Below are 17,143 nucleotides of genomic sequence, written 5' to 3' on the forward strand. Positions count from 1 at the left end.
CAGTGTGAATGGTGTGCATGGGTATATATGTATGTGTCTGTGTGTGTATATATATGTATACATTGAGATGTATAGGTATGTATATTTGCTTGTGTGGACGTGTATGTATATACATGTGTATGGGGGTGGGTTGGGCCATTTCTTTCGTCTGTTTCCTTGCGCTGCCTTGCAGACGTGGGAGACAGCGACAAAGCAAAATAAATAAATGAATAATAAAAAGATCTCGAATACCACAACCAATGAAAATGTTTCAAGGATCTGATGAAGAAGAGTTGAAGATTAGAAAAATAAAGAGCTCTGAAATACTTAAATATCTGGACCAATTAAATCCTAACAAATCCAATGGCCCAGAAAACCTAGCTCCAAAATTTTTAGAAGAGGTCAGGAGACATCTGATATACCCTGTAACAGAAATATTCAACAAAGCTCTATTGGATGGTCAGATGCCAACTGACCGGAAGCTAGCAAATGTTACTAGTATATATAAAAAGTATCCAAAAAGTGTGTCTTGAACTACCGCCCAATGAGCCTTATGTCAGTGTTGGGTAAAACGAAGGAAAAATGATACAAGATAAAATTATCACTTTTGTGGATCACAAAATTATATCGGACAAGCAACATGGTTTCCTTAGTAGAAGGTCCTGCCTGATAAATTTGCTTAAATTACATCAGACAATGAACATGGTTTCCTGCAGTAGAAGATCCTGCCTGATAAATTTGCTGAAATTTTTTAATGTTTATTTATCAGAATTAGGGCGAAGAATTAGTGTCTTATGTAGTATATTTAGATTTCCAAAAGGCTGTCAATAAAGTACCTCACAAGAGGTTCACATATACTCAAAGCACACAGAATCAGTGAAGAACTCTATACATGGTTTACCGGAAGAAAGCAGTGCGTAGTATTCAACGGCAAAGCCTCGGATTGGCTAGACGTAACAAGCAGTGTTCCATGGGTTGGTTGTAGGCCCAATTCTTTTCATGATATACATTAATGACCTAATGACCTAGAACTTGGTCTCATATCTAAGATCTTCAAATTTACTAATGCTAAACTGGGAGGTAGAGCTGTAAACAGGTATGACTGTGAAATAATTCAGAGATCTTAACTTACTAGTAAAGTGGGCAGACAGATGGCAAATGAAGTTTAATGTAGACAAGTGTAAAGTTATTCACTTTGGAAACAAGAATATAGTTACGAGTACAAACTATTTTTAAGCTGTCTAAATGAAGTAATTGAAGAAAAGGATCTTGAGTTGTCATAGGCAACAACCTGAAGCACACTAAACAGTGTCAATCAGCAGGTAAAAAGGGCAACCAAATGTTAGGTTTCATAACCTGGAACATAGTTTACAAGACACCAGAGGCAATTCCCACACTTTATAATTCTCTAGTAAGACCACATTTTGAATGTGCAATCCAATTTTGGTCCCCAAGCTATGAAAAAGACGAGGAAAAACTAGACCAAGTACAAAGATGCCCAACAAAATTGATCCCATTCCTTAAAAATCTGGCATACGAAGAGAGGCTGAAACAATTGGATCTCTTATCACTTAAAAATGTAAACTTCGCAGCGACTCATTGCAAGTGTTCAAAAATTTTGAGCAAGCCTGGTAAAGTGAATCACAAACATCTTTTTGAAATACAAGAAAATACTGGTTAAAGAGAGACTTTTGGATATTAATGTGCTGAGAGGGGCAGCTGGTGGAATGTCTCATTACTATCTTGTGGAGGCAAAGGTGGAGATTTGTAGAGGTTTTCAAAAAAGGAGAGTGAATGTAGGGGAGAAGGGAGTGGTAAGAATGAGTGAGCTTATGTGAGGAAGTACTGGGAGAGATTGAGTGTAGAATGGCAAAAGGTAAGAACAAATGATATTAGGGGAGTGGATGAGGAATGGGATGTATTTAGGGAAGCAGATTAAAAAGGGTAGCGAGTGGTGAAGGCAAGTACAGAGCATCAGACTGAGGAGGAGCAGTGTGGTTTCAGAAGTGGTAGAGGATGTATGGATCCGAAGTTTTCCTTGAATAATGTGTGTGAGAAATACTTAGAGGAACAGATGGCTTTTGTATGTAGCATTTATGGATTTGTAGAAGGCATATGACAGGGTGGATAGAGATGTTTTGTGGAAGGTCTTAAGAGTATATGATGTGGGAGGTAAGCTGCTAGAAGCAGAGAAGTTTTTATCAAGGTTTTACAGCATGTGTACAATAAGGAAGAGAGGAGAGTGATTGGTTCTCAGTGAAGGTTGGTCTGTGGCAAGGATAAATGCAAGAGTTTTGGAGAGAGGGGCAGGTATGCAATCTGTTTGGGATGAAGGGGCCTGGGAAGTGAGTCAGTTGTTGTTCACCAGTGATACAGCACTGGTGGTTGATTTGAGTGGGAAACTGCAGAAGTAGGTGACTGAGTTTTAAAAGTCTGTGAACAGAGAAAGTTAAGAGTAAATGTGAATAAGAGCAAGGTTATTAGGTTCAGCAGGATTGAGGGACAGTTAGTTAGGTTATGAGTTTGGATGGAGAAAAATTAGAGTAAGTGAGGTGTTTTAGATTTCTGGGAATGTACTTAGCAGTGAATGGAACCATAGAAGTGGAAGGGAGTCATAGGGTGGGGGAAGGGGTGAAAGTCCTGGGAGCGATGCGGAATGTGTGGAAAGAATGTTATCTTGGAGTGCAAAAATGGGTATGTTTGAAGGAATAGTAGATCCAACAATATATATGGTTGCAAGGCATGGGCTATGGATAGGGTTGTATAGTGGAGGGTGGATGAGGACAATATGATGTGTGAGGTGGTTTGATTGAGAGTAATGAAAAGGTTAGAGAGATTTGTGGAAATGAAAAGAGTGTGGTTGAGAGAGTAGAAGCAGGTGTGTTGAATTGGTTTGGACATATCAAGAGAATGAGTAAGGAAAGATGGACAAAGAGGATATATGTGTCCGAGGTGGAGGGAAGAAGGAGAAGCAGGAAACCAAATTGGAGGTGGAAGGATGGAGTGAAAAGGATTTTGAGCACTCAGGACCTGAACATACAGGAAGGTAAGAGGCATGCAAGGAATAGAGTGAACTAGAACGATGTGGTATACCGTGTTCGATGTGCTGTCATTGGACTGAACCAGGGCATGTGAAGCATCTGGGGTAAACCATGGAAAGGTCTCTGGGGCCTGGATTTAGGTAGGGAGCTGTGGTTTTGGTGCATTACACATGACAGCTAGAGACTGAGTGTGAACAAATGTGGCCTTTTTTGTTTGTTGTCCAGGCGCTAACTCGCTTAAGCGAGGTGTAACAATGCTGCTTCCCTTGTGGTGGTATAGCAGCAGGAATGGATAAAAGTATGAATATGTTCATGTGTATATATGTATATGTCTGTGTATGTATATGTATGTATATGTTGATATGTATATGTGTATATGAGTGGATGAGGCATTTTTCATGTGTTTCCTGGTGTTACCTCAGTGACGCAGGAAAGAGTGATTGAGTATGAAGAAATAAATAAATGAATATCGTAACTGACATATATTTCTTCATAAAAAGAGTTTAGTTAATAGAGCTGGAGAGGGTTTGCTGAAATGGTTTGGACATATGAGGAGAACGAGAACGGAAAGGTTGACATAGTATATCTGTGTCAGAAGTGAAGGGAACAAGGAGAACTGGGAGACTGAATTGGAGTTGGATGGATAGAGTGAAAAAAGATTTTGAACAGTCAGTGCCTAAACATGCAGGAAGGTGAAAGGTACTTAAGGAATAGAGTTAATTGGAACTCTTTGGTATACAGGGCTGACTTACTGTCACTGGACTAAATCAGGGCATGTTAGGTATCCAGGTTAAACCATGGAAAAGTCTGTGAGGCCTGGTTGTGGATAGGGAACTGTGGTTTCGGTATATTACATGACAGCTTGAGAATAGATGGGAGTTGATGCAGCTTTTTTTTTTTTTTCCCCTGACACAGGAAATGATGATCAGATATGAAAAAAATTAACTGATGTTATCTACATGAATGCATAGATGTGTGATGTCCATGCAGTGTATGGGAAAATCATTGCCAAAAGTTAGAAAGAATGGTATTGGCACAACATGATTAAGGAAGGAGGAAGGAAAAGGAAGGAAACAGGAGAGGAAAGGTAGAAGAAAAAGGGGAAGGAGAAGAAGGTGAAAGGGTAGGGCAAAAGGATAAAGGTAAAGGTATTCCTTGTTTTAAGTATGTTTCAGTATTAGCTTTTGGACATATATTTGTGTATTAGAATATGCAGTATTTTTGTTACTATATTTTTTTTTTTTATTTTGCTTTGTCACTGTCTCCCGCGTTTGCAAGGTAGCGCTAGGAAACAGACAAAAGAAATGGCCCAACCCACCCCCATACACATGTATATACACACACGTCCACACACGCAAATATACATACCTACACAGCTTTCCATGGTTTACCCCAGACGCTTCACATACATCTCATTGTACACATATATATACACACACAGACACATACATATATACCCATGCACACAATTCACACTGTCTGCCTTTATTCATTCCCATCGCCACCTCGCCACACATGGAATACCATCCCCCTCCCCCCTCATGTGTGCGGGGTAGCGCTAGGAAAAGACAACAAAGGCCTCATTCATTCACACTCAGTCTTTAGCTGTCATGCAATAATGTCCGAAACCACAGCTCCCTTTCCACATCCAGGCCCCACACAGCTTTCCATGGTTTACCCCAGACGCTTCACATGCCCTGATTCAATCCACTGACAGCACGTCAACCCCGCTATACCACATCGATCCAACTCACTCTATTCCTTGCCCGCCTTTCACCCTCCTGCATGTTCAGGCCCCGATCACTCAAAATCTTTTTCACTTCATCTTTCCACCTCCAATTTGGTCTCCCACTTCTTCTCGTTCCCTCCACCTCCGACACATATATCCTCTTGGTCAATCTTTCCTCACTCATTCTCTCCATGTGCCCAAACCATTTCAAAACACCCTCTTCTGCTCTCTCAACCACGCTCTTTTTATTTCCACACATCTCTCTTACCCTTACATTACTTACTCGATCAAACCACCTCACACCACACATTGTCCTCAAACATCTCATTTCCAGCACATCCACCCTCCTGCGCACAACTCTATCCATAGCCCACACCTCGCAACCATACAACATTGTTGGAACCACTATTCCTTCAAACATACCCATTTTTGCTTTCCGAGATAATGTTCTCGACTTCCACACATTCTTCAAGGCTCCCAGGATTTTCGCCCCCTCCCCCACCCTATGATTCACTTCCGCTTCCATGGTTGCATCCGCTGCCAGATCCACTCCCAGATATCTAAAACACTTTACTTCCTCCAGTTTTTCTCCATTCAAACTTACCTCCCAATTGACTTGACCCTCAACCCTACTGTACCTAATAACCTTGCTCTTATTCACATTTACTCTTAACTTTCTTCTTTCACACACTTTACCAAACTCAGTCACCAGCTTCTGCAGTTTCTCACATGAATCAGCCACCAGCGCTGTATCATCAGCGAACAACAACTGACTCACTTCCCAAGCTCTCTCATCCACAACAGACTTCATTCTTGCCCCTCTTTCCAAAACTCTTGCATTCACCTCCCTAACAACCCCATCCATAAACAAATTAAACAACCATGGAGACATCACACACCCCTCCCGCAAACCTACATTCACTGAGAACCAATCACTTTCCTCTCTTCCTACACGTACACATGCTTTACATCCTCGATAAAAAAATTTCACTGCTTCTAACAACTTGCCACCCACACCATATATTCTTAATACTTTCCACAGAGCATCTCTATCAACTCTATCATATGCCTTCTCCAGATCCATAAATGCTACATACAAATCCATTTGCTTTTCTAAGTATTTCTTACATATATTCTTCAAAGCAAACACCTGATCCACACATCCTCTACCACTTCTGAAACCACACTGCTCTTCCCCAGTCTGATGCTCTGTACATGCCTTCACCCTCTCAATCAATACTCTCCCATATAATTTACCAGGAATACTCAACAAACTTATACCTCTGTAATTTGAGCACTCACTCTTATCCCCTTTGCCTTTGTACAAAGGCACTATGCACGCATTCCGCCAATCCTCAGGCACCTCACCATGAGTCATACATACATTAAATAACCTTACCAACCAGTCAGTAATACAGTCACCCCCTTTTTTAATAAATTCCACTGCAATACCATCCAAACCTGCTGCCTTGCCGGCTTTCATCTTCCGCAAAGCTTTTACTACCTCTTCTCTGTTTACCAAATCATTTTCCCCAACCCTCTCACTTTGCACACCACCTCGACCAAGACACCCTATATCTGCCGGTCTATCATCAAACGCATTCAACAAACCTTCAAAATACTCTCTCCATCTCCTTCTCACATCACCACTACTTGTTATCACCTCCCCATTAGCGCCCTTCACTGAAGTTCCCATTTGCTCCCTTGTTTTACGCACTTTATTTACCTCCTTCCAGAACATCTTTTTATATTTATTTATTATACTTTGTCGCTGTCTCCCGCGTTTGCGAGGTAGCACAAGGAAACAGACGAAAGAAATGGCCCAACCCCCCCCATACACATGTATATACATACGTCCACACACGCAAATATACATACCTACACAGCTTTCCATGGTTTACCCCAGACGCTTCACATGCCCTGATTCAATCCACTGACAGCACGTCAACCCCGGTATACCACATCGCTCCAATTCACTCTATTCCTTGCCCTCCTTTCACCCTCCTGCATGTTCAGGCCCCGATCACACAAAATCTTTTTCACTCCATCTTTCCACCTCCAATTTGGTCTCCCTCTTCTCCTTGTTCCCTCCACCTCCGACACATATATCCTCTCGGTCAATCTTTCCTCACTCATCCTCTCCATGTGCCCAAACCACTTCAAAACACCCTCTTCTGCTCTCTCAACCATGCTCTTTTTATTTCCACACATCTCTCTTACCCTTACGTTACTCACTCGATCAAACCACCTCACACCACACATTGTCCTCAAACATCTCATTTCCAGCACATCCATCCTCCTGCGCACAACTCTATCCATAGCCAACGCCTCACAACCATACAACATTGTTGGAACCACTATTCCTTCAAACATACCCATTTTTGCTTTCCGAGATAATGTTCTCGACTTCCACACATTCTTCAAGGCCCCCAGGATTTTCGCCCCCTCCCCCACCCTATGATTCACTTCCGCTTCCATGGTTCCATCCGCTGCCAGATCCACTCCCAGATATCTAAAACACTTCACTTCCTCCAGTTTTTCTCCATTCAAACTCACCTCCCAATTGACTTGACCCTCAACCCTACTGTACCTAATAACCTTGCTCTTATTCACATTTACTCTTAACTTTCTTCTTCCACACACTTTTCCAAACTCAGTCACCAGCTTCTGCAGTTTCTCACATGAATCAGCCACCAGCGCTGTATCATCAGCGAACAACAACTGACTCACTTCCCAAGCTCTCTCATCCCCAACAGACTTCATACTTGCCCCTCTTTCCAAAACTCTTGCATTTACCTCCCTAACAACCCCATCCATAAACAAATTAAACAACCATGGAGACATCACACACCCCTGCCGCAAACCTACATTCACTGAGAACCAATCACTTTCCTCTCTTCCTACACGTACACATGCCTTACATCCTCGATAAAAACTTTTCACTGCTTCTAACAACTTTCCTCCCACACCATATATTCTTAATACCTTCCACAGAGCATCTCTATCAACTCTATCATATGCCTTCTCCAGATCCATAAATGCTACATACAAATCCATTTGCTTTTCTAAGTATTTCTCACATACATTCTTCAAAGCAAACACCTGATCCACACATCCTCTACCACTTCTGAAACCACACTGCTCTTCCCCAATCAGATGCTCTGTACATGCCTTCACCCTCTCAATCAATACCCTCCCATATGATTTACCAGGAATACTCAACAAACTTATACCTCTGTAATTTGAGCACTCACTCTTATCCCCTTTGCCTTTGTACAATGGCACTATGCACGCATTCCGCCAATCCTCAGGCACCTCTCCATGAGTCATACATACGTTAAATAACCTTACCAACCAGTCAACAATACAGTCACCCCCTTTTTTAATAAATTCCACTGCAATACCATCCAAACCTGCTGCCTTGCCGGCTTTCATCTTCCACAAAGCTTTCACTACCTCTTCTCTGTTTACCAAATCATTTTCCCTAACCCTCTCACTTTGCACACCACCTTGACCAAAACACCCTATATCTGCCACTCTATCATCAAACACATTCAACAAACCTTCAAAATACTCACTCCATCTCCTTCTCACATCACCACTACTTGTTATCACCTCCCCATTTGCGCCCTTCACTGAAGTTCCCATTTGCTCCCTTGTCTTATGCACTTTATTTACCTCCTTCCAGAACATCTTTTTATTCTCCCTAAAATTTAATGATACTCTCTCACCCCAACTCTTATTTGCCCTCTTTTTCACCTCTTGCACCTTTCTCTTGACCTCTTGTCTCTTTCTTTTATACATCTCCCACTCAATTGCATTTTTCCCTGCAAAAATCGTCCAAATGCCTCTCTCTTCTCTTTCACTAATAATCTTACTTCTTCATCCCACCACTCCCTACCCTTTCTAATCAACCCACCTCCCACGCTTCTCATGCAACAAGCATCTTTTGCGCAATCCATCACTGATTCCCTAAATACATCCCATTCCTCCCCCACTCCCCTTACTTCCATTGTTCTCACCTTTTTCCATTCTGTACTCAGTCTCTCCTGGTACTTCCTCACACAGGTCTCCTTCCCAAGCTCACTTACTCTCACCACCCTCTTCACCCCAACATTCACTCTTCTTTTCTGAAAGCCCATACAAATCTTCACCTTAGCCTCCACAAGATAATGATCAGACATCCCTCCAGTTGCACCTCTCAGCACATTAACATCCAAAAGTCTCTCTTTTGCGCGCCTGTCAATTAACACGTAATCCAATAACGCTCTCTGGCCATCTCTCCGACTTACATACGTATACTTATGTATATCTCGCTTTTTAAGCCAGGTATTCCCAATCACCAGTCCTTTTTCAGCACATAAATCTACAAGCTCTTCACCATTTCCATTTACAACACTGAACACCCCATGTATACCAATTATTCCCTCAGCTGCCACATTACTCACCTTTGCATTCAAATCACCCATCACTATAACCCGGTCTCGTGCATCAAAACCACTAACACACTCATTCAGCTGCTCCCAAAACACTTGCCTCTCATGATCTTTCTTCTCATGCCCAGGTGCATATGCACCAATAATCACCCATCTCTCTCCATCAACTTTCAGTTTTACCCATATTTTTGTTACTGCCTCAGTATATATTTTACAGTGAATATTGTTTTGATTGATTCAACAGCTCTTATTTTTACTACCATCATTAGATCTTTCTTCAAACATGGAATCCCCTTGTGCTTTGAGTTTTCAGTTGTCAGAAACTTCATGATTCATTTTTGTAGTTTACCCAGTGTTTTTTGTTTCGCTATTTTTTTTTAGAAAAATGATGTAGCTTACTTTATCGAATGCAAATATTTCAGTGTGTTACACATTACAGCTAAAGAATTTATGTGAACAGGTGTGGCGTTTCATCGTCTGTTCCTGGCACTACTTCGCTAATGTGAGATACAACGATCAAATATGAAACAAATTCAAATCCCTTACCAGAGTCAAGAAAAAGTTTCCATTCTTCTTCCTTGTAACATTGTCATATGATAATAGGAATGATAAAGTGGAGGTGGATCTCTCTCCCCATGATTATAGGTGACTCACTGGTAAAGAATCTAGGTAAACTTTTGTTGGGGAATTTGCCAGAATTCCCTACATTAAACAAAAGATTAAAGACATTAAAGTACAGACTAAAAAGTCATGTTTAGTAGTGAATGTTAAGAGCAGTAATGTTCACCATTAAGATTTGATTCAGAAGTTGTCACAGAAGAATACAACGATCTGATAGGCACCTTGAAAGATCAGATAACTTTGTCATAGTTGGCACTCCCTGCGACTTAATGTAGGTAGCTACGCCCTGAGTAGAGTGTTTGGTGTAAACAAGAGATTGAAACACTTGTGTATGGATGCGAATATTTTTTTTTCTTTCTTTTTAGATCTGTGGCTTGAATTCATACAAGACAAGGAACTAGACAACAGAGACAGCATGTATTTTGACAATATAGGGGCAGAATTCTCAGCTATGTGAATCAGAGATCAAATTACCTTACAACTATAGGGGAAAATTTTTTGTTGAGACTTGGTAGAGGAAGGTGTGTTGACCACATCAAACAGGCAAATGAGGTGAGGTTGGGTCATATTACATGTCACATAGGGTGAGATCAAGTCCCCTCCCCACTCCACCAGACAGTGATGTCAGGGATGCAGGTCATGGAGGCTCATTACACCTAGGTCTAAAATTATCCTGTCACCAAGTCATACCACATGTCTCCTGCAGAAATCACTCAAAGAAATTAAATGGACTTTACGTGAATAAAAAATCCATCCAAAACAAAATATCTGAATGGCATTGTATGGTAAAATTGAACATGTGTATTTCATTGGTTTAACAAAGATTTCTGAACAAGAAAAACTAAATTCTGATTAGCGAGTACAATCTACCAAACTACAAATTATTTGTAAGGTACAGAGAGAGTCAAGGAAGTGGAACTTCACTATATGCAAAATCTATATGTTATGTAATATACTTGTAATTAAACTTGTTTTCCCTAAGGAAGAGGCACCTCTAGGGCAAATTGATATATGATTATTATTTTTTTTTTTTTTTTTTTTTTTTTTTTTTTTTGCCGCTGTCTCCCGTGTTTGCGAGGTAGCGCAAGGAAACAGACAAAAGAAATGGCCCAACCCACCCCCATACACATGTATATACATACACGTCCACACATGCAAATATACATACCTACACAGCTTTCCATGGTTTACCCCAGACGTTTCACATGCCCTGATTCAATCCACCGACAGCTCGTCAGCCCCGGTATACCACATCGATCCAATTCACTCTATTCCTTGCCCTCCTTTCACCCTCCTGCATGTTCAGGCCCCGATCACTCAAAATCTTTTTCACTCAATCTTTCCACCTCCAATTTCGTCTCCCACTTCTCCTCGTTCCCTCCACCTCCGACACATATATCCTCTTGGTCAATCTTTCCTCACTCATTCTCTCCATGTGCCCAAACCATTTCAAAACACCCTCTTCTGCTCTCTCAACCACGCTCTTTTTATTTCCACACATCTCTCTTACCCTTACGTTACTTACTCGATCAAACCACCTCACACCACACATTGTCCTCAAACATCTCATTTCCAGCACATCCACCCTCCTGCGCACAACTCTATCCATAGCCCACACCTCGCAACCATACAAGATTGTTGGAACCACTATTCCTTCAAACATACCCATTTTTGCTTTTTGAGATAATGTTCTCGACTTCCACACATTCTTCAAGGCTCCCAGAATTTTCGCCCCCTCCCCCACCCTATGATCCACTTCCGCTTCCATGGTTGCATCCGCTGCCAGATCCACTCCCAGATATCTAAAACACTTTACTTCCTCCAGTTTTTCTCCATTCAAACTTACCTCCCAATTGACTTGACCCTCAACCCTACTGTACCTAATAACCTTGCTCTTATTCACATTTACTCTTAACTTTCTTCTTTCACACACTTTACCAAACTCAGTCACCAGCTTCTGCAGTTTCTCACATGAATCAGCCACCAGCGCTGTATCATCAGCAAACAACAACTGACTCACTTCCCAAGCTCTCTCATCAACAACAGACTTCATACTTGCCCCTCTTTCCAAAACTCTTGCATTCACCTCCCTAACAACCCCATCCATAAACAAATTAAACAACCATGGAGACATCACACACCCCTGCCGCAAACCTACATTCACTGAGAACCAATCACTTTCCTCTCTTCCTACACGTACACATGCCTTACATCCTCGATAAAAACTTTTCACTGCTTCTAACAACTTGCCTCCCACACCAGATATTCTTGATACCTTCCACAGAGCATCTCTATCAACTCTATCATATGCCTTCTCCAGATCCATAAATGCTACATACAAATCCATTTGCTTTTCTAAGTATTTCTCACATACATTCTTCAAAGCAAACACCTGATCCACACATCCTCTACCACTTCTGAAACCACAATGCTCTTCCCCAATCTGATGCTCTGTACGTGCCTTCACCCTCTCAATCAATACCCTCCCATATAATTTACCAGGAATACTCAACAAACTTATACCTCTGTAATTTGAGCACTCACTCTTATCCCCTTTGCCTTTGTACAGTGGCACTATGCACGCATTCTGCCAATCCTCAGGCACCTCACCATGAGTCATACATACATTAAATAACCTTACCAACCAGTCAATAATGCAGTCACCCCCTTTTTAATAAATTCCACTGCAATGCCATCCAAACCTGCTGCCTTGCCAGCTTTCATCTTCCGCAAAGCTTTTACTACCTCTTCTCTGTTTACCAAATCATTTTCCCTAACCCTCTTACTTTGCACACCACCTCGACCAAAATACCCTATATCTGCCACTCTATCATCAAACACATTCAACAAACCTTCAAAATACTCACTCCATCTCCTTCTCACATCACCACTACTTGTTATCACCTCCCCATTTGCGCCCTTCACTGAAGTTCCCATTTGCTCCCTTGTCTTACGCACTTTATTTACCTCCTTCCAGAACATCTTTTTATTCTCCCTAAAATTTAATGATACTCTCTCACCCCAACTCTCATTTGCCCTCTTTTTCACCTCTTGCACCTTTCTCTTGACCTCCTGTCTCTTTCTTTTATACATCTCCCACTCAATTGCATTTTTTCCCTGCAAAAATCGTCCAAATGCCTCTCTCTTCTCTTTCACTAATAATCTTACTTCTTCATCCCACCACTCACTACCCTTTCTAATCAACCCACCTCCCACTCTTCTCATGCCACAAGCATCTTTTGCGCAATCCATCACTGATTCCCTAAATACATCCCATTCCTCCCCCACTCCCCTTACTTCCATTGTTCTCACCTTTTTCCATTCTGTACTCAGTCTCTCCTGGTACTTCCTCACACAAGTCTCCTTCCCAAGCTCACTTACTCTCACCACCCTCTTCACTCCAACATTCACTCTTCTTTTCTGAAAACCCATACAAATCTTCACCTTAGCCTCCACAAGATAATGATCAGACATCCCTCCAGTTGCACCTCTCAGCACATTAACATCCAAAAGTCTCTCTTTTGCACTCCTGTCAATTAACACGTAATCCAATAACGCTCTCTGGCCATCTCTCCTACTTACATACGTATACTTATGTATATCTCGCTTTTTAAACCAGGTATTCCCAATCACTAGTCCTTTTTCAGCACATAAATCTACAAGCTCTTCACCATTTCCATTTACAACACTGAACACCCCATGTATACCAATTATTCCCTCAGCTGCCACATTACTCACCTTTGCATTCAAATCACCCATCACTATAACCCGGTCTCGTGCATCAAAACCACTAACACACTCATTCAGCTGCTCCCAAAACACTTGCCTCTCATGATCTTTCTTCTCATGCCCAGGTGCATATGCACCAATAATCACCCATCTCTCTCCATCAACTTTCAGTTTTACCCATATTAATCGAGAATTTACTTTCTTACATTCTATCACATACTCCCACAACTCCTGTATCAGGAGTACTGCTACTCCTTCCCTTGCTCTTGTCCTCTCACTAACCCCTGACTTTACTCCCAAGACATTCCCAAACCACTCTTCCCCTTTATCCTTGAGCTTCGTTTCACTCAGAGCCATAACATCCAGGTTCCTTTCCTCAAACATACTACCTATCTCTCCTTTTTTCACATCTTGGTTACATCCACGCACATTTAGACACCCCAGTCTGAGCCTTCGAGGAGGATGAGCACTCCCTGCGTGACTCCTTCTTCTGTTTCCCATTTTAGAAAGTTAAAAGAAAAAAATATATGATTAATATAATGGATTAAAACTTAAGAGGTCATCAAGTTAATCTGAACTGTAAGAAATTTCTTTTTACTGACATTATTGTTGCTTGGAGTAAGTTCCCTGAAAATATTGTTTAGAGGAAGACCCTTAATATCTTCAGAATTAGGCATGATCATCACATGTCGCTCATCAGTATTTAATAATTCATTTAATCATTCATTATAATGCAGTGGTATATCATGTTTGCTTCTCAACCACGTATCTCTCCCTGGCCATGCTGTGGTATCATACCAACTTTAATTAACCCATGTCACTTGCTTTGAGAGAGTAAATAAGATTTGTTGTATCATTCTTCAACATCATGAATAATATAGGCATGGTAAGCCAAGAGACTGGAGCTCAAGTTTATCCTTAGCATTCTCTTTATAGCAAAATGTGAAGGGATGCATGTCATTGGTGATGGGATGCATGGCATATTCATGTTCATTCTACCTTATAACAAAAAGTGAAGGGATGCATGTCATATGAGATGCATGACATATTCATATTTATTCTACCTTATGACTTTCCTATATTTCCTTCTAGCATTTTAATCCTACAAGGTACTTTTTTCTGCCTGTTTCCTGCTGGCATGTACCAGAGGGAGTGGAGGGTGAGGAGAAAGCCTTTGCTTTGCTATCCTATTGCTATTGTTTTACTGCTTACAATTCTCTCTCTCTCTCTCTCTCTCTCTCTCTCTCTCTCTCTCTCTCTCTCTCTCTCTCTCTCTCTCTCTCTCTCTCTCTCTCTCTCTCTCTCTCTCTCTCTCTCTCTCTCTCTCCTCTCTCCCTCTCTCTCTCTCTCTCTCTCTCTCTCTCTCCTTGAAACCTGAGCTCACCACCCACAGTCAAGTCCCTTAAACTGTTGAGGAGTTTCCAATTTTTTCTATCCTATGCATGCATCCATGCCTCACCCTTTCATCTTGGTTTACCCCTCCCTCTTTCCTCCCGTCGTTACTAACATTTAGACCCTCTTAGTCTCTTTTTGTGCATCTTCTCCACATGCCCAGACCATTTTAACACACCCTGGTCAGCTTTCTCAGTCATACTGCTACTTGCTCTTACAGTCATTCATTACAGTTAACCTGCCTTACACTGCATATTGTCATTAGACATTTCATTTCCAACATTTTTGTCTTCATCTGTTCTTTTGCATTCAGAACCCAGAACTCAGATCCATTCAGCACCTTCATTCTTGCTCTTCTTTACCTTAACAGATAATGACCTCTCTCTCCATACACACTGCTTAGCACACTCAGGACCTTAGCCACCTCTCTCATCACATGACTAACTTTAGCTCCATATGATCCATCCACTGCCATGCCCACTCTCAGTTACCTAGAGTACTCCAGTCCCTCCAGATTCTCCACATTCAAACTCACACTCAAACCATCTTGTCTTAATCCATGCAATACCTCGGCTGCAATGTATCATACAGTATCGTAAACTTAGACACTAGCTTCTGGAGTTTCTCACATAAGTCTTTGACCAGAGTTGTGTCACCTACAAAAAGCTGTTGAGTCACCTTCCGGTAGTTCCCCTCCACTCTCCCACCCTATATTCCCAGTATGTTGTAGACCTACCTTTGCTCCAAGACTCACGCCATTACCTCACTAACCATCGCTTCCATGAACTAATTGAATGGCCCTGGGGACATATCACTCTTTTGATGCAGATCCACCTCCACTTGAAACCACTCTGCCTCCTCCCTTCCTTTTCACACACAAGCTTGCTTAATGCTTTTCACTGCATCTAGTAGCTTTCCTCCTATAAGATAGAGTCTACTAGGCATCTTGTTATGATTTGTTTTCTCCCAGTCCTTAAATTCCACAAACAAATCACTGTTTCTCTAAGTATTTTTCACATCATCTCCCTCTCCTGAAGCCATGTTTCTCCTCCCCAGTCTGATGCTCTGTTCATGCCACTGCTTTCTCAGTCACCACTCTCCCATACACCCTATTAAGAATACTCAACAGACTTATAACTTTGATTGTCATACTATTTTGTCCTTCATACTTTTATCATATAAGGGCACTCTGTATGCATGCTACCAATTCTGAGTTACATCATATTTGGTCTTACATACTTTGAAATTATAAAAAGAAAAAAAACTAATAGTTGTTCAATATGTGAGGCTTAGAGAAAAGGACTTTTAATCCATTTTCTTGTTTTCCACCATAATGTGAGATTGATAGATAAGTACTAAAAGTGTAGTAGAACTTGAGAGCTACATCAGGAATATAGATAGTGGTTAGAATAAGGAAATTCGGAGATGCAGTGTTCTATCTTTTGGTGTGTTCTGGTGAAAAAAACTTAGAGGAAGGGGATTTATACATATAAAAGAAATTATTTTCATATTTTTATTGTGGCAGTAATTAACATACTCTTCCCTAAGTACAAAATTGTAGACTTTGTTTAAATGCATTGGGTTAAGGCATCATGAGGTGCCATACAGAGGAATGAGGATACTGTATTGTTTTTATAGTTTAACTTGATTTCTTATTACATATATTTGTACTTTTCAGTGTAAGCACATATTAGTTCTTTAGACATATCTTTGGCCTGAAATATATGAGATTTTGAATGAAAAATTTCAACAAGAGGTCATAAGCCTCCCTTTCATGTCTAGAGTAAATAAGTCCTTACATTCTTCATATTCTTGTATATGGCTACTTTTGGTCTCTGTATCATAGAAACTGGGGTGATTTCAAAGACACCAGGTTTTGACAATTTGTATTCTGGAAGGATTTAAGTTGGGACCCATAAAAAAGAGGTTAAGACAAATGATGTGATATTTTAAGGGATAAGTGCTGACATGTCATAGACACAGAAAGTCAGTGTGGAAGGAATAACTGTAATTACTTACTTGAACAAGGTAGATGGGATTGATTACTGTGGAAGGTGAAGCTGATAGGAGAATTTGTGTGAGAGGTATGTTATTCAAGAGGAAAGTTTGGTAATGGAAAATGACCAATGAGTTTTAGGAGTTCTATGTAAGATGATTTACATCATGCATAAAGGTATACCAAATACCTATATATAGTAATTTGTGAAATGCTTCAT

At 40.9% G+C, this 17,143-nt stretch overlaps 1 protein-coding gene across 1 annotated transcript in view; it reads left to right on the top strand.

The window, feature by feature from the left end:
* The window catches only part of elg1 (enhanced level of genomic instability 1), a 310,678-nt gene that overhangs the window by 230,416 nt on the left and 63,119 nt on the right, over positions 1–17,143 (top strand).

This window comes from Panulirus ornatus, chromosome 11 (assembly GCF_036320965.1).
Source record: "Panulirus ornatus isolate Po-2019 chromosome 11, ASM3632096v1, whole genome shotgun sequence".
Taxonomy (NCBI): Eukaryota; Metazoa; Arthropoda; class Malacostraca; order Decapoda; family Palinuridae; genus Panulirus; species Panulirus ornatus.